Below are 19,910 nucleotides of genomic sequence, written 5' to 3'. Positions count from 1 at the left end.
AAAGAGCTCTCACACAACATGTGCAGGTCGCTACAATACATAAAACAAAATCAACAAAAACGAGGAAAGTTTGTAGTTTTAAAATGTGTTTTGCATTGCATGTTTTTTGACTAAAGTCTTGCCAATGAGTCATGGCCAACTGCGTAAATTTGACAATTTCCTGGTTAGGCCCCACCCCCGCCACAAACAGATTTGCGGTGCACGATAGCAGGAAGAGTTACAAAGATACCTCAGCATCACACTCCCAAACAGCAGGGGGCAGCCTTGCATTGACTCACCGCTGCCCCTGGAGGGACTATGCAGTAGCACAGGAGAAGATGGCGCTACATTTCATTTGCACGCTATGTACTGTCAGTCATGTGACTGCAGGGACCAATGAAGTTGCTTCTATTAGCCTGTGCCACTTTGTCTACAGTTCACAAAAAAAAAAAAAATTAAATGTGTTTCAAAGTCAGCTTATGAAGGCTTGGTTGTTAGCATGTACATAACTGCTAGTCTGCGCTGAAGAGGACTTTTTTATTTTGCTTCAAATGACATTTAGTAGGTAAATATTTGTTTGGAATTTTTTCATCTTAATATTATGCAACCAGACCTGAGCTATATTTTTAACATGTTTGTCCTGCATGGTTACGCATCCTTTCCAGAGACCAGCAGTGTCCCCAAGCCCTGATAAGCTGGCACATCCATTTATTAACAAAATAAAAAGATTTGTACAATACACTGAGCAAAATAAAACATGTATACATGTAAATATATATACACAGTCAAACACTATATCTCTAACTGTTTTATATGTATTCCTATATGAAGTGGGTTATTCTCTGTGTCTTTTCAACTGCACCTGTATGTCCTTTAATATACATATATTTATTGTTCTTTTTATTGATCTCATAGGTAAAAAGTACTTTGTTTCCTTCTATGACTATGTCAATATGTGACACATGTTTGGAGTGACAGAATAAAGCAGCAATGAGAACTACTTATGTTTGTCTTTCACGTGTACAAACATTACTTTCTATTGAGATGGCTTGTCTTTTTTTTTACCTTAATATATGAACCTTAAAGGGGAACTGAACTTTTTGGGGGGAATTTCGGATTCTTTCACAATCTTTAAGTCAGATAAGAACACATATGTTTTTCTTTTAAATAAAAGTTAGCAAGAGTCAGCTAACAATGGAGCCAATGGGGGTCGCTCTATTCCGCTTATAAATCGCTCTCTCCATCAATGTTTTACCTGCACAAGTATACAGTATATGTAATGTAGTAATATTCATAATAACATGTAATGTTTACATATTTTGCTCATTTTAAGAATACAGCGGCATACTAATTTCACCGACGCATCACAACGTTCGCTTTTTCCTTCAACAACAACACCACTACTAATCATGGCAGACTTCATGAGAGACTACTGTGGGACACATGATCCAGAAACATATAGTTTTGAGCCTGAATATAAGGAGGATGATCGACAAGTTTTAGAAGCTGTGTGCTAAACAGATCCATCTTTAGTGAAACACTAAGCATCATGTAGCAGTTTTGCTAAGGGCTAAACTAGGAATACAAACTATGAACATAATAAAACAATCACTACCTGTACAATGTTTGCTCTCACTGGGATGTTTATATCTTCTCGTTTAGATGACAAATGAATCGAAATCCTCACGAAGGGTTAAAGTGCCGCAAACAAGCGTCTTTTCGGTCCTTTCTTACCATCTCCGGGTCTAAGTTGGATGTCAAAGTTGACCAACTTCTCGTTTTATTGCCACAACCTTCTATTATCCCTTTGAGAGGCATGATTTATAATCTAGAATTAACTTTCACCAACTCAGAGGTGATGCAGAAGCTCAATATGTCAATATAGCAGCATAAGCTAGCTAGCTCTCTGTGATCACAGTGCCGCTAAAATTAGTTTGTCTCCAGTCTCAACAGTAAATCCTGTCCACTAACAAACGAAGCCGTCAATACTCCATGTAAATGGAGTATTGATGGCAGTTTTTGGATGTTTTTAGAGGGCTTTATGGGCACAATTGTTAGCCACCTCCTATTTGTCGTATTTTACGAAAAACATTTGTGTTCTTGTCTTACATAAGGATTGTGAATGATGGGCAAATAAATAAAAAAATGCAGTTCCACTTTAATGGTACTACGTCACAAAATTAGCAACAATATCTTTGTACTGCCTATTGTTTACATACGTCATTACATACGTCATTTTGCTTCAAATGTCGACTATGTCAGTGTTTCTTAACCATTGTTGGACCGCAAGCGCCCCCTAGAGGGCCGCCAAAAAATTTCTCTCAGCCGTGGTCCGTATAGGCCACAGCAGTACCCAGTTGTAATACACTTTTCCACCACTTGTGGCAGTAATGACTATATCAAGCAAACAGAATAAGTCTGTAGCTAAAGTCATCGAGAACTTTCTTAAGCGCAAAAATTATGACTAAAGTTTAAAGTTTGTTTAAAGTTTATTTATGAGTCTCTTCTATGTATATTTGGTTAGTACTTATTTTTCTAATCAGCCTGACCTAAGCCTAAGGTTTATGTGTGTAAATGTAGCTATGCTGACAGAATTGTCATTTGCATGTTGGTGAACAGAAGTTTCACCTTTTAGACTTCAGGTTGAGCAGATATGAGCTGGAATAAACGAGGCGGTGGCGCCGACAGCTGCGTGGATGCTGATTGAACGCGCCATTTGCTTGACTGTCTGTCTCTGGGTTGGTAGTTCAGGGGAGGCGGGGCCAGGCACTACAAAGCCGCTCTTAAGTTAAATCTTTCATTTTGATTTAGCAATTCATAGACGAGCGACGCACCGAGACTGCTCGGGATCGCCGCGAATTAGCCGGCATCTGTCGTGACGAGGGTCTCGGGACGCTCGCCTGGCCCCAGACGCCGGCGCCGTCCCTCCCACCTCCGCTTGCGCGCGGCAAGACTTTTCACTTTGCACTCCAAAGTTTGGAAGTCGGTTGGCATGATGACAGAGCGCTCTGATGTTTTGTCCGGGGGGAGCAGTCGCACTCTCCGCGCTTTGCACTTAGACCCGGCGTTCTTTTTAGGGATGTGCGATACCACTGATTGTCTTTTTCGATCCGATACTGAGTAAAATTCAGGATGGTATCAGCGATACCGTTCTGATACTTTGTGCAAACATACAGAATGTGTATGGTCAAATTTAAAAAGTAGAATATTTCAAATGTCGCTGCTCTCGGGGACAATATCAAATCACAGGGTGAAACTAACGATGGTGTTGTTCTGCACTGAATCTTACTTCTATTCAAGTCTGTTGTGTCTACAAACAGCCTTCGATAAAAGAATACAAACATGCACTTGCTGTTTTATAATACTGACTGACTCATTTTAATTGCCAGAAAGTATTCTTGTATAAACAGTTTGCGATGGCTGTTTTATTGCAGTTACTATGTATAATTTAAAGACACCGAGATTATAAATTATTTAGGAAACTAAATATAGCTCGGCTTCTTTTTGCCCATGTAAGATTAGTGTAGTATCACATACTACATACACACACATGCACATATATATATATATATATATATATATATATATATATATATATATATATATATATATATATATATATATATATATATATATATATACACACAATATATATACATATACACACACATATACGTATATATACAAATACACACACGTATATGTATATATACATATACACACACACACAGACATACACAAATATATATATACACACACACACATATATATATATATATGCATACATATATATATATATATAGATTTATATATATATATATATATATATATATATATATATATATATATATATATATATATATGCATGTACAGTATAAGTATATACACACACACTATATATACAAAACCAGTGAAGTTAGCACGTTGTGTAAATGGTAAATAAAAACAGAATACAATGATTTGCAGATCCTTTTCAACTTATATTCAATTGAATAGACTGCAAAGACAAGATATTTAATGTTCGAACTGAGAAACATTTTTTTTTTTTTTGCAAATAATCATTAACTTAGAATTTAATAATTATTAACATGCAAAAAAGTTGGCAAAGGGCATTTTTACCACTTTGTTACATGGCCTTTCCTATTAACAACACTCTGTAAATGTTTGAGAACTGAAGAGACCAATTTTTGAAGCTTTTCAGGTTGAATTCTTTCCCATTCTTGCTTGATGTACAGCTTAAGTTGTTCAACAGTCTGGGGTGTCCGTTGTGGTGTTTTAGGCTTCATAATGTGCCACACATTTTCAATGGGAGACAGGTCTGAACTACAGGCAGGCCAGTCTAGTACCCGCACTCTTTTCCCACTCACACTGCTGTAACACGTGTCTTGGCATTGTCTTGCTGAACGTTGCTTGGATGGCAACATGTGTTGCTCCAAAACCTGTATGTACATTTCAGCATTAATGGCGCCTTCACAGATGTGTAAGTTACCCATGCTTTGGGCACTAATACACCCCCATACCATCACAGATGCTGGCTTTTGAACTTTGCGCCTATAACAATCCGGATGGTTCTTTTCCTCTTTGGTCCGGAGGACACGAAGTCCACAGTTTCCAAAAACAATTTGAAATGTGGACTCGTCAGTCCACAGAACACTTTTCCACTTTGCATCAGTCCATCTTAGATGAGCTCGGGCCCAGCGAAGCCGGCGGTGTTCCTGGGTGTTGTTGATAAATGGCTTTTGCTTTACATAGTAGAGTTTTAACTTGCACTTACAGATGTAGAGACAAACTGTAGTTGCTGAAAGTGGTTTTCTGAAGTGTTCCTGAGCCCATGTGATTATATCCTTTACACACTGATGTCGGTCTTTGATGCAGTACCGCCTGAGGAATCGAAAGTCACGGGCCTTGCCGTTTACGTGCAGTGATTTCTCCAGATTCTCTGAACCTTTTGATGATATTACAGACCTTAGATGGTGAAATCCCTAAATTCCTTGCAATAGCTCATTGAGTAATGTTGTTCTTATACTGTTGGACAATTTGCTCAAGCATTTGTTCACAAAGTGGTGACCCTCGTCCCATCCTTGTGTTTCATGGAAGCTGCTTTTTTACCCAATCATGGCAACCACCTGTTCCCAATTAGTTTTCCCAAGTGTTTGATGAGCATTCCTCAACTTTCTCAGTCTTTTTTGCCACTTGTGCCAGCTTTTTTGAAACATGTTGTAGGCAGCAAATTCCAAATGAGCTAATATTTGCTAAAAATAACAAAAGTTTACCAGTTCGAACGTTAAGTATCTTGTCTTTGCAGTCTATCCAATTGAATATAGGTTGAAAAGGATTTGCAAAACATTGTATTCTGTTTTTATTTACGATTTACACAACGTGCCAACTTCACTGGTTTTGGGTTTTGTATATGTACATATACTGTATATACATACATTTATATACACACATATATGTGTATATATATTTACATATGTATGTATATATATATACATGTATATATATATATACATACATATATGTATATATGTATATACACATTTGTATATATATACACACACACATACATATATATATATATATATATATATATATATATATATATATATATATATATATATATATATATATATATATATATATATATATATATATATATATATATATATATTATTTTCCCCACCAATCACTTTTCATTTAGACAAGATCTCAATGATTTATTTACTTTACATTGTGTTCCTGTTAATGATATACATTATTTGAAATAATTAAGTATCAAAATTATCAATATTTTGATTTGAGAATCGATATTAGAACATAAAGATATTACAGTAGCGGTCCGGACATCATTAGTTCTTATTCCACACATTCCCGCATGTCGATTGGCCAGCTTGCACTTCCTGTGAGAAGAAAACAAAGGCATGGAGCGCAGGTGTGCGGCGTGCCGACTATTCACCGTGTCCTCGCTTGTCTCCTTGTTTGCAGTAAATAGACAAGGAAGCTGTACTCGGTATTGACGGACATCACAGACGAGAGCGACGGCGAGGAGAGCTAGCTTTAAGAGAACAACAACCAGGCTGGCGAGGGAAGACGGGAGGCGTACAAAAGTGGCGGCGGCGGCGGCATCAAAGCAGCCTCAAAAGTTGACAGATGGAGCGAGCCACTTTCCACCAGGGAGCGGCCATCTTTGTGCCAGAAAGACAGCAAGAGGATGAGACGTGTCCCGTTCCGATAAAACATTTTATTTTTCTATACTTTTGTGATTTCCAATGGTACAAAGTGTGTATAAAGGCGTATAAATATATATATGTACAAATGTGTTTTTATGTTTTTGGGAGATGAACAGTCGGCCCTCCATGCTGATGGGGGAGGAGTGAGGAGGAGCTCCGCCTCCTCCCCCCTCCTCCTCCTCAAGGCCCGGCCCCTGTCGCCGGGAGGACGTACAGTCTTTCTATGCTTCCTGGAGTCAAAGGTCAGCCCACTTTCTTCCTTCCTTTTGGCGACGGCGATGCTCCTCCTTTTTTTGCTACCGCCCCAGGATGCTGTCGTGATGTCACTTCCTCTTGGCAGCACACCCCTCCCCCACCCCCTCCCTGCTTTACAGCGACAGGCGAGCCCCGCCCCCAAGGACTCCAAAGTCGGTCGCCATCTTTACTTAGCTCCGCCCCCCCCCCCCACGCCAACAGACTGGTTGTTGGCGCCGTGTACCGGCACGGACTGGGAGGAGCGAAGGGGTCGGGGGGGACTGTTTGGCTGACGTGCGTATTCTACGAGTGTCCATTTGCGTGTTTTTCGAGCTTTTCTTTGTTTCTACAGGAGGAAATGTTTCTACGAGGCGTCGCTGTAAACGTGTTCAAGAAGAATGTTGGTTCAGTTCTTTGAATGTACTTCAGTGTCTCGACTGTATTCTTTGGCTGTACATAAATATATATATAAATATATATATATACATACATATCTATTCTATGGGCTGTGGTGATGTCAGGGAGTAGAGGGGGCGGGCAGAGAAGCCCCCTTTTAGAGTTCAGTCCCCACCCCCCGAACCCTGCCCCGCCCACCTTCCCACTAAATATGCCCGTGCTATTTACTGTACCATGTGATCATGTGTTCTCTGATTGGAAGTGTGACGGTGATTGTGCCCCCCTGGCCCCCCTTCCTCCCTCACGCTCACCTCCTCCATCTATGTGATGTTGGGATTTCAGCGCCCACCCCCCACCCCCACGCCCCCGCCAAAGCGCTCTAATTAGATCCGATTTATCGCTTTACCTGTCCGTCCGACCCATTGTGGGATTTGAACGCGCGGCCTCAGAGCTCTTTGATCAGGAGCCAGCGGGGGTGCGGAGGCATACCGGCCCAGATTTAGGCCGCCCGCCGCTGCCGAGGAAGCGCTTGCTAACGCCAGCCTAGTCCGGCGGTGCACCGGGGCGTAGCGGGGGAGGGGGGAGAACTCGCGGCGCTTTGTTTCTAGACGCTTCCAACGTGGTTTACGCTCCAACCTTCCATCTTTTGATTGACAGCTGGTTCCGGCTTAAAGCAAATGAATCAGGGCTCCTCCTCGTCCTCCTCTTCCCTCGTGCAAGCTTCCTGTGTAGTGCAAAGTCTCTCTTTGTGAAGTTTTAATCGGCCTTGGAGTTCACCGTCGCGCCGTCACATGACTCATCTGGCCTACTTGCAGCTCCGAAGGCCCGCGGCGGCGGGCTGGAGTTTTACTTTGAAGGGAACTTCCTGCGAGGAGGAGAGACTGGCTGGTTGATCCGCTCGTCAGGCAGAGATGAAGAACCACAGTTGGCGTGGTGCGACCGCAGATGATCTATGCACGCGCACGTTCTACGAGACTGTTAGCGACAGATCCAAAATGGACGTTTCCGCCTTGTTTTGTTACACAAACCGACGCTCGCTCCCTTGGCGAGTCTTTCTTCTTTTGCAAATCAAAGAAGCATTCGCATTTGCTAGGCTAGACTAGTTGTTCACGTAGCAGATGTTTGGGATTTTAGCCAGTGTGTAGTAGAGATTGACCAATTATAGGCACCGATATTTGGCATTTTGACGTCGATCGGTATCGGCCTTTTTTTTATTCGGTATCTGCCTTTTTCTTTTACTACAACAGAAATACATCAGCAGATAATATATATACCCATATAATACCATTATTTAGTATTAAATAGGGCTGTCAAACAATTAAAATATGTAATCGCGATTAATCAGTTTTTTATAGTTAACTCAAAATTAATCGCAGTTGTCATTAGTAAGTAGTGGCTCACCAAGTACCACCTCAGAAAACACTTGGCTCTCCAAGTACCACCAGATTGACCAACATTAAAATACAGTGGCATAGTAGGCCTAAGTATTCATTGAAAACAAGGCAGAGGTTTACTGTGACATTACATACAGAGATAGGCTTCAGCGACCCCGAAAGGGAAGAAGCGGTAGGAAATGGATGGATGGATGGATTACATACAGTTTAAATTTATCATATCACTAGATAGAACCCACCAACCAAATTAGAGAATCACTGCCCTGGAGGGATCATTTTCAAGTTTTTTTATGACTGGACAACTAGTTTGAGTTAATGAAATATATATATATATATATATATATATATATATATATATATATATATATATATATATATATATATATATATATATATATATATATATATATATATATATATATATATATATATATATATATATTTAAACATTTTGCTTTTTTAAACAGCTCAATACAAAATTGACATAAACACGCATTTAATGAGAATTTTTTTTAAAAATACCTGCAGTTTGTTGGTGTATCCCCGGCAGATTTTATATATTACAGAATTTGTATTTGTGCTGTAGGAGCACTTGCATTGAGAGGAGGAGCTACACTTCCATGTTTATTAGATACCAGTTTCACGCATTATTAACACAAAATGAGGATCGTTACGCTCATATTTTGATTGTCAAAGAGGTTTGGTAAAGTAATCTGTGATATTTCTACCTGAATAAATACTTCTGATATTCTGTACATGACATGTTGTACAAGTTAATGGTATTCATATCTCTGCATGACAGTGTCTTAACCTTCTCTAATTACTAATAAAATGTAACAATAGTTCTGGTAAACATTCTGTAATTGCGCAGTATTAATCAGAACAGTTATAAAACGATATACAAGTTATTTCCATCTGCAAAAAAAACATGTACAGTATTTAAGTACAAATATCACAGATTACATTAAAAAACATCTTTGACAAAGCATGATTGTAATGTAAAACAATTTTTAATTGTTTTGGTAGTAAGACCGGATGCAAAGCGTAGCGCTATTATTGTGTGATTGGTATATAAAATTGACTTTCGACTTCCTCCCTACCGTCTTTGTTTCTTCTGAGCTTTTATTCCAGTTTACTAAAGCAATTCGAGTAACAATCTACATTTTATGTTATTAATGCACGTAATGTAATGTAAACACGGACGTGAAGCCCCTCCTCTCCATAGCGCGCCAGCAGGCGTTCGCTCCAATGATGTCGTCTCACGGCGATTGAAGATTAAAATCGTCTTGTCTTGTCGGTAGAACGACGTTGTCATGGTTTTGGATCTGAGATTTCCGTCATGTCCCTTTTCTTTGTACATTTCTGATCGCTCAACATTAACTGGACGCCATTACATTTCCTGCGCTACGGAATGGACCAAGGGTCAAAAAGGGCGCATGCAATTATCGCTGTTAAAGGGACTTGTAGTTAACGTGTTATTATCGTTAACAGCCCTAGTATTAAAAAATAATAATTCATGAATTAGGCCTGTGTGACCTGCATGGAAAAGTTCCTTTATTTCACTGCAACAATGACCCGTAACTCTCCCTCCTGCAGTGCTGGTCTGTTTATTTGCGTGGCAATCAGTTTTTGTCCTTCTTTCCTGGCGTCTCCCCGATTCTGTTTTGTTTGTTTTGGCTACTGCGTCGATGGATTAGCTCTGTCCGCAACATTCGGAGCTTGAGCTCATTAAAAAAGCGCCGCGAGTTTCATGTTCCCGTGATTCAATCAAATAACGCGACAGAAAAGATATCTCTGCCAAAAATCCAAACTTTGTGTAAATATCTTGACAAATAGGAGATTATTATATAAGTAAGGAAGAGCCGGCAGCAGCTCACACATTCTCATACTTTCTGTAACAACCAGGAAGAAATTATGTCAACCAGCTTGAAAAATGTCCCAACAGCCCAGAATTGTTTTTATTTAAATGTTCACAATATTTCAAGGTTCCTCATGAGGAAACCTTACAATGTATTAAATCTATAAACTGTTATAAAATGGTATAAAGTTAAATAGATGGTGAGTTATTATGATGTAGAGAAATGCCATATTTTTACCAATTTTTACAAAGAAATTTGCCAAATTTTTGTTTTCCTAAAAAAAATAATGTTAAAAAAACAACTTAAAGCCTTGTCCAGCTGTTTACTGACATGTACTATTCCTGTTTAAATAACGTTTACTGCAAATTAATATTGGCTATCCAAATATTGACTACTAATAATCGGTATTGGCCCTGAAAAAACATATTGGTCGATCTCTAGTGTGTAGTTGGTGTATAAATGTTAGTGTTTTTAGAGAGGGACTTAAAGCTTATTCAAGTAAAAACTAAAGTGACTTCCTTTTAATTTTCTTGTGATTGAAAAAAAGGAGTTTTGTTGCAGAAAATCCAACAAGAACTAATTGTTTGACTACATTCAAAGCTTTCAGTGATTGTGCAGAAGGCACATTTCAAAATTAAGGCGTATAATTCTCTTCATGAGGCTTTGCAGCACATTTCCATTGTAAATAACGACGTGGTTGTTCGTGATCGCCGTTCTTCCACTTTTGTAGCTGCACAAAGAGCTGGTGGCGCTTCACGTGCACAACGCACACTGTGGTTGGCCATCTCTGCCCCCCGCCCCGCCCCCTCAGCTGGGGGAGGCGGCGGCGCCTTCATAGCGGTCAACCAGGTCCAGATCTTCCTGAGCACAAATGAGTCCCCCAACATAGCCGCCCTCCCCACCTGTCAAGTATGTGTGACCCTTTTTGTACTCCTGCTGTTCTGTACATAATGACACCCCCGCCCCCCATCCATCCCTTCAGGAGAAAAAAAAAAAAGTCTTGTAATTTGTTCAAAAACTACAAAATTTATTTATAATGATTTTTTATCTATCTTTATCTGTTTTGTAAATGTTCAAGGTAAATACAGTTTTAAAAAAAGTAAAAAAATGTAATGGCTATATTGAAAGGTTAAAAAAAAATTATGTCTCTAACGTCCCCACCCCTCCTGCCTCCCTACTTTGTGTTTTTGTTTTTTTCTCTTTCTGTATGCTTCTCTTTACGTGCTTCAGATGAAGAGTTCTATTTATTATGACATTAACGTTATTATAATTATGACTAATTATTAATATCATCTTCCTCATTATGACCATGAATAAACTTGTCTACTTCAACCTCAGTGTCTGCGCTTCTTCTGTTCAGGCTGTAAATACCGTCACGCGACATCAGCGTGTCACTTGGATCAGGCGGCGCGGCCCCGCCCAGACCCATTTGTCTTAAGCCCGAGCCGGCCCACAACCACCCCACCCTCCTCGGGGCTTACAAGATGGAGAGCACCTGTCTGGTGCAGCGGCCGGCGTGCCCACAAGTCGAGTAAAGACAAAGTCCGAGTGAACAATCATGCAGGACACAAATGTAAACACCGTATTTTCCGCACTATAGCGCCACACCCACTAAATTTTAGAAGAAAAATATACTTTTGCATATATTAGCCGCACCGGACAATAAGCCGCATATACACTACCGTTCAAAAGTTTGGGGTCACATTGAAATGTCCTTATTTTTGAAGGAAAAGCACTGTACTTTTCAATGAAGATAACTTTAAACTAGTCTTAACTTTAAAGAAATACACTCTATACATTGCTAATGTGGTAAATGACTATTCTAGCTGCAAATGTCTGGTTTTTGGTGCAATATCTACATAGGTGTATAGAGGCCCATTTCCAGCAACTATCACTCCAGTGTTCTAATGGTACAATGTGTTTGCTCATTGGCTCAGAAGGCTAATTGATGATTAGAAAACCCTTGTGCAATCTTGTTCACACATCTGAAAACAGTTTAGCTCGTTACAGAAGCTACAAAACTGACCTTCCTTTGAGCAGATTGAGTTTCTGGAGCATCACATTTGTGAGGTCAATTAAACGCTCAAAATGGCCAGAAAAAGAGAACTTCCATCTGAAACTCGACAGTCTATTCTTGTTCTTAGAAATGAAGGCTATTCCACAAAATTGTTTGGGTGACCCCAAACTTTTGAACGGTAGTGTATATACGTTGTAAAATGAGTTCTTTACAGAGAAAAATATTGTAAATGTTTATTTACATACCTTAATTGTTTCCAAACGGTGTCTATAACACGGCAGTAAAACTGCTGAGCAAACAAAACAGAAGTCTGTTTTAAGTCTACGGTGACGCCTTGGTGGATTTACAAAACTGAAACAGTACAACAAGAATGCCCTTGTAAGTTAATGATACGAACAAAGACACATATTAGTTAATGCTAATGACTAGGGATGCGAATCTTTGGGTGTCCCACGATTCGATTCAATATCGATTCTTGGGGTCACGATTCGATTCAAAATCGATTTTTTTCGATTCAACGCGATTCTCGATTCAAAAACGATATTTTCCCAATTCAAAACGATTCTCTATTCATTCAATACATAGGATTTCAGCAGGATCTACCCCAGTCTGCTGACATGCAAGTAGAGTAGTAGATTTTTGTAAAAAGCTTTTATAATTGTAAAGGACAATGTTTTATCAACTGATTGCAATAATGTACATTTGTTTTAACTATTAAATTAACCAAAAATATGACTTATTTTATCTTTGTGAAAATATTGGACACAGTGTGTTGTCAAGCTTATGAGATGCAATGCAAGTGTAAGCCACTGTGACACTATTGTTCATTTTTTTTATAAATGTCTAATGATAATGTCAATGAGGGATTTTTAATCACTGCTATGTTGAAATTACTAATATTGATACTGTTGTTGATAATATTCATTTTTGTTTCACTACTTTTGGTTTGTTCTGTGTCGTGTTTGTGTCTCCTCTCAATTGCTGTTTATTTCAGTTCTGAGTGTTGCTGGGTCGAGTTTGGTTTTGGAATTGGATTGCATTGTTATGGTATTGCTGTGTATTGTTTTGTTGGATTGATTAATTAAAAAAATAAAAATAATAAAAAATAAATAAATAAATAAAAATCGATATTTTAAAAATGAGAATCGATTCTGAATCGCACAATGTGAGAATCGCGATTCGAATTCGAATCGATTTTTTCCCACACCCCTACTAATGACGCTAGCTTCGTTTCATTACGATAGCACGTACAAATATGCATGAACACACTCCTAAAGACATCACACATGGGGGGGGTGTTTTAGATATATTCTAAAACTTACAAACGTTGTTTGTGTTAGAGCCATTTCGGACATATTTACACACATTCCTTATGTTTAAAGTAAATTTGATTATACAGCAATAGCTTACATGACTGTATATATTTGGTATATTGCTATATTATTGGTATATAGTTTAAAATATTGTCTTTCACTTCCTATCAATGTAGTTGTGCTCTATTAGTTTGCTCTGTTTAGACTGGGTGTCATAAAGTGCCGGTAACTGTCGTGAATTGTCAGCAACTGCCGTAAATGTGACAATGTTTTCTTTTGGAAAGGTCGAACAGGGCATGGTGCAACAGCTTTTTTGACCGTGTTTAAACGTGTTAGACGTATGCAAATTTGACTCAAGACGTGTTTGTGCTAACGTCATCTGTATAATTTTTTGCTATTCTTGTTACCGTTGGTCAGGAAGAAAAGTGAAAACAAACCCTGTCATTTATTTATAGTTTGGATCGGTGTCAGCCTGTTGTTATTGTGGGACGCAGGAACAGCTGATCAAAACAAAACCACGCGTCAGAAACTTTATGCCCTGCCGAGGAAACGGCAAAGGAAGGTTAGTTGCTGTTACAGCTTGGATTGATGAATAGATTATTATTTCAAGCAGAAACGCTATGGACGGTTTTACTTCCACTTCAAGGCATTAAAACAGGAAGTACATTTTCAACCCGCAACACCTGCAGTGAGCAAGCTCAACCAAAAGATGTCGCCACAGCACAAACAATAACACACCTTTTCAATGTCTCTGCTTGAGTTTAATGAAAACTATTGAAAACAAAACATAATGGCCGTTAGCGAAGAAAGAGCCATAAATGAGGGGGTCAAAGCGTAAGAAAAAAGTAACAGCTCATAGTCCGGAATTTACAGCGCTTGAAAAGATATCATCGTATGCTGCTTCTATAGTCAAAATAATCATGATTATTTGTTTTACCAACATTGTCTGTAAACGTCAACAATAAATAGCAAACTGTGTACACTGCATGTGTACTTAGTTGTGCTAATGCTGGCATGGACTACTCTCCTCAACCGTTTGCTTTTATTGTCAATTAATGTAAACAACGATGACAATATTTACCATCTTCTTCTCTCCTTATCCAGGGATATGAGCAGCCTTTGAGACAACAAGAGGAACATTTCTAGCAGCACAAAGTTCTGCCACGCGAACACTGAAATAACGTTTTTAAAACCAAGACTACATTTCCTGCAATTGGGTGGATTTTCTACACTATTTTACTTTTAGTTTTACTCTCATCTACCAACCTCTTTTGGCTGTCGTTTTGACACTTCCATGTCCCATGTAATGTACCATGCAATTTTTACTGGATCATTTACTAACATTATTATCATTGAAAATGCCATGTAAAATTTTATAACATGCATGCAAAGAACTCTGAAAACGTTTCCCATTTGGCAACGTTATCCTGTAGCCACGCCCCTTCGGGTAATATGTTTCCGGTGTTGTGAACTCTGTTTACAAACTGTCACGTGAAAAATATACCTTCTCACTGGCTACTAATAAATAATCTGCAACTACAACTTGTTCAGAAGTAACAGGTAATCATCCAAATATGATTAGCAGCAAAGTGGACAGTCGTCAACGTTGTAGCTCGGAGAGCGAACGGAGGCGACAACATGTAAGCTAGCTACATGGTTAGCTAACTAGCGAGCTTGCTTCGGTGCTGCTGAACATCTCCCTGTCCTGCAACTCATTGCGGCGTTTAGTCAAGAGGAACAGCGACGACATGCAGCTGAAGCAAACAATCAACACATTTTGTTTACATCCTATTTTTATTGATGTCATAGAGCTGGCCCAATAAAACGATATCAATATATATCGGGATAGACATGTCATCGATATCAATATAAAATATATATACCGTATTTTTCGGACTATAAGGCGCACTTAAAATCCTTTCACTTTCTCAAAAATGGACAGTGCGCCTTATAACCTGGTGCGCCTAATGTACGAAATAATTCTGGTTGTGCTTACCGACCTCAAAGAAATTTTATTGGGTATATGGTGTAATGATAAGTGTGACCAGTAGATGGCAGTCACACATAAGAGATACGTGTAGACTGCAATATGACGGCAGTAAACAACACCCAAACGTTAAATGTTCCATTGAAAATAAAGAACATTACACACGGCACTCAAAAATCTGTCAAAATGTTTTAGTATGACTTTGGAGCCGCACCGCTTGATGGATTGTTGGCCCATTACGGCTACCGTAGTCAGAGATACAAGTATTACTGTGGTGTGTGTATAAGGACCGCAAAATGGCACTCATTAGCAGACATATTATCTGCCGTTTTGTTTCACAATATTTTGCGAAACCAACTTTTCTTACCTTTTCGTACCTGCTGATGTTTATTTGCTATCTGCATAAGTCCTGAAAATTTGTGCGGGTCCGCCACTGTAGTCTGTACAGATGCCGTAGTCGGTAAGCTTCTTCTTTTTCACTATCTTCTTGTTATAGAGCATGCACCCTCTGCTGTTGCCATTTCTAATATAAAGTAGTGTAAAGTTCTAACTTATATCTCGCTATGGAAGCGTTAAAAACTACCGGTGTAGTGAGTTTACATAATTCACCCAAGAAACTTTAGTTATTACAGAGTTCCGATCGGACGTTTGTTCACGGGACACATTTCCGGTGTTGTTGCACTAGTGAGCCACTGATGAAAAGATGCTGCTCCGTTGTTGATTGAAGTAAAGTCTGAATGTCATTAAAACAGTTAGCTCCATCATTTGACAATTCTTCCACTCCCTTGCACGCTACACCGATACAACAAAGATGACGGGGAGAAGACGCTGCCGAAGGTGAGCCACGTAGGTAAGACCTCCCACAAAACGGCGCATCCTGAAGCTACTGTCAGAAAGCGGCTTGAAGATGATCTGTAAAACATAATCTATGCAACATTTTCACCAAAGAACCACTAACACATGTTATGTAGACCACAAGGAAGTGTTTTACATTTAGAAAAAAATCATAATATGACCCATTTAATGCGCCTTATAATCCGGTGCACAATAGACTATTCATCGGCAGTGCGCCTTATAATCCGGTGTGCCCTATGGTCCAGAAAATACAGTATATATTTTTGGTCGGAAGAAACCGGAAAGAATGAAGCACGCTGAGCCTGCAGAATAGGAAGTGGTCAGTGAGCAACAGGAGGGACACGCTAAACAGCCAATCATGTAACAGTATCAAATATCATGTTTGGTTGCGTCATCTCGCTGTGCCGCTGTTGCTTTTATGCACGGAGTGAGGAGAGAAACTAGAGATGAGCGCTGCAGAGTAGAAATTGTGGATAAAACAGGAAAAGTTACCACCACAGTATGGCAGAATATACTGTAACAAATGTGCTACTTTAAAACAGTAAGTTGGTCCAATACCACTTAAATAATAATTACTGCATTACATATATTCATGTCCATACTTAAATACGAATAACAGACCAAAATAGATGTTAGACAGATCACGTAACTTCCTGGAAGTAAACCTGCAAGAAATTTTTGTTCTCAGGTTTTTCTCTGTTAACATGTTCACACTGCACTATTTTGTTACACTTTATTAAGCATTTCTTACGTGTTCCTTAATTTTGAACCTTAAAAAAGTTATTAAGTGTTTATTGTGATTTTGACTTTTTTTTTTTTCCTTTCTGCCTTGATAGCTGAGGGCATTATAATCAGAAGAAGGTTACAATTCAAATGAAAATATTAACATAAAACATTTTTTTCTCCTGGTCAATATGTTCCATAGGTCACAAAAAAAAATCAATAATTATCAATATCGGTCAATATAAAAAACTTGTATTGTGATACAGTTTTCAGTCATATCGCCCAGCCCTAATAGAGCAACTCTCATAGGTTCCATTGTAAGCGGACTTTTGATCGCATTTATTTACTACTTAGAATACATTTTAAAAATGTATATATGTCATCATGTATTTAAATATGATTGCTAACGATAGGCAAAATCCATAAAAAAAAGTTCAGTTCCCCTTTAAATGTGTTCATTCCCGGGCGCGGCGCCGCTGCTGCCCACTGCTCCCCAAGGGGATGGGTCAAATGCAGAGGACAAATTTCACCACATCTAGTGTGTGTGTGACAATCATTGGTATCTTTAATCTTTAATCTTTAATTTAGCTACTTTTATGCCTGAACATTTTAAAGCAAAAACAAACAAATACAACTTTAAATGTGCTTGACCATGCATATTTTTGACTACTAACAGGCCATAGTGAGGAACACATATGACTTTTAAGTAAATTGATAAAGACAAATACATGATCTGGGATAGAGTTAAAGCACCACGTGGCAAGGGACTGTACTCTATACCGTGTTAGATACTTGCGTTGCTAGCAAACAATAGCAATTAAAGATAAGACTGTTCGTGTTTTTGGAGATTATACTAATCAACAGTCACTTTTATTGCAAATGTTGAGAAGAAGTGGTTCACAAAGGTTGGCAGTACGCCCTCTAAAGCATCGACACCGGAGTTATTGGCGAGACTTTAATGGCTGCCAGGTTCGTATTATTTAAAGGTGCAGGTCGAACTATGCAAGAAGGTTTGACGCCTGTGTAGATTATACCGCAGAAGCATAAACCAGGCTAAAGAATAGGACAGTGAAAAGTAAAGGAAGAAGTTACAGTGATAAGGTTTTACTTTGAGTTGATCAGTCCTCCACCTCTTGCGGACTGTTTTTCGAGAGAACAACTAAAGGTTAAAGGTTAAAGTGCCAATGATTGTCACACACACACTAGGTGCGGTGAAATTATCCTCTGCATTTGACCCATTCTCACAGGGGAGCAGTGAGCAGCAGCGTTGGCCGCGCCCAGGAATCATTTGGTGATTTAACCCCCAATTCCAACACTTGATGCTGAGTGCCAAGCAGGGTCCCATTTTTATAGTCTTTGGTATGACTTGACCGGGGTTTGAACTCACGACCGACCAATGTCAGGGCGGACACTCTACAGTCTTTTCACACGTAATAAGCTTTTTTTTTCTCTATTTTACTCTTATAGCACAGTGTAAAAATGTTTACTCAAAATAGTAATATAATAATATCATTGCAGCTCAGTTGTTTTTAAACATGTCCTTTATTTTGAAATGAAAAAACCGACAGAATGGTTCCCAAAACTTAAAGAGAAACTGCCCTATTTTGGAATTTTGCTTATCATTCACAATCCTTATGTAAGACAAGTAATGATTTTCTTTTTTTAATACATTCTAATTTGCATAAAATTACAATGGTAACAAGTATGAGTTGGCTTTTACGCCCATAAAACCCTCCCAAAACCACTGACGATACTCCATTTACATGTGGTGACCTGAATATTAAACAAGTATTAGCATTATAATAAACGCTAACGCTGAGGAACTACATTTAGTAATGCCGTAATCACAGAGCGCTAACTAGCTTATGCTGCTAAATTGGCATACTGAGCTGTTGCATCGCCTCTGAGTTGGTGAAAGTTTGTGCTAAATTATGAATAATGCCTATCACTTGTAGATTCGCTAAAAGACAAAGTAATAATAATTTCAAGGGACTGAGATCCTTAGTAAATTGAGATTTAGAACAGTGAAAATTGAAAAAAGCCTTTCAATCTGAGGTGTTAGTTTATGGCACACACTTGATAGTGGAAATAAACAATGTAAATCTCTTTCTGTATTTAAAAAAAAAATCATGATGATAATATTTAGAGTAAATTATTGTTTTAATGTTTTTGTATTTGGTTGTACATTATGAAAATGAAAAATTCTCTTAGTATAATTTTGAGTTGAACAACAAATGTAGCTGTGTGAATAGGGGGGAGATTCTATATTTTGATACTTCCGTCAGCTCCTTCTCATTCATGATTTATTTTAATATTTTGTTGACTGTTTTATTTTTTTGTTTGACTTTTAATGAATGAAATAAAAACAAATGTGGAAATGGAAATGGAAAACTTGTATAGTACAAGATTGTGGCCATTTTTCTTTCTCACTGGCACTCATCGAGGGCGGACGCTCCCCTTTCCTCTTCCTTATCTCTCCTGCTTACTTCTTTGTCTCGTCTTAACTTTTTTGTTGCCTCTTTTTGCACTGCTCTCCAAATCTAAACATTGGAACTATTTAACTGGCCTCAATGAAATTGACAAGATCTTGGGTTTGGGGGAACCTGCTTGTCGTGACGGAGCGGTTGTTGCTGGACACACGACGGACTCTTGGGAGAAGAAGGAGTGACGCGTGCCTGGCGATCCTTTCAGTCGAGGACGTGAAGATATCCACCTATTCGGAATTATGACAACAGGACATCTGCTGATTGGAGTAAGTGTTGCTCTGGTTTGTCAACAAATTGGAAGTTGCTGGCAGTCTTCAAAGTACCCCAAAGCTGCCACAAATGATTGGAGGATGCGGGAAGAACTGTGGACACTCTTGTGATTTGGATCACATCGGACTGTCTGCCCCGCAGGATTAATTTTGAGGATCAGTCATAGA

The sequence above is a fragment of the Entelurus aequoreus genome, linkage group LG06 (assembly GCF_033978785.1).
Source record: "Entelurus aequoreus isolate RoL-2023_Sb linkage group LG06, RoL_Eaeq_v1.1, whole genome shotgun sequence".
NCBI classification, from domain to species: domain Eukaryota; kingdom Metazoa; phylum Chordata; class Actinopteri; order Syngnathiformes; family Syngnathidae; genus Entelurus; species Entelurus aequoreus.
This window is presented reverse-complemented; position numbering follows the sequence as displayed.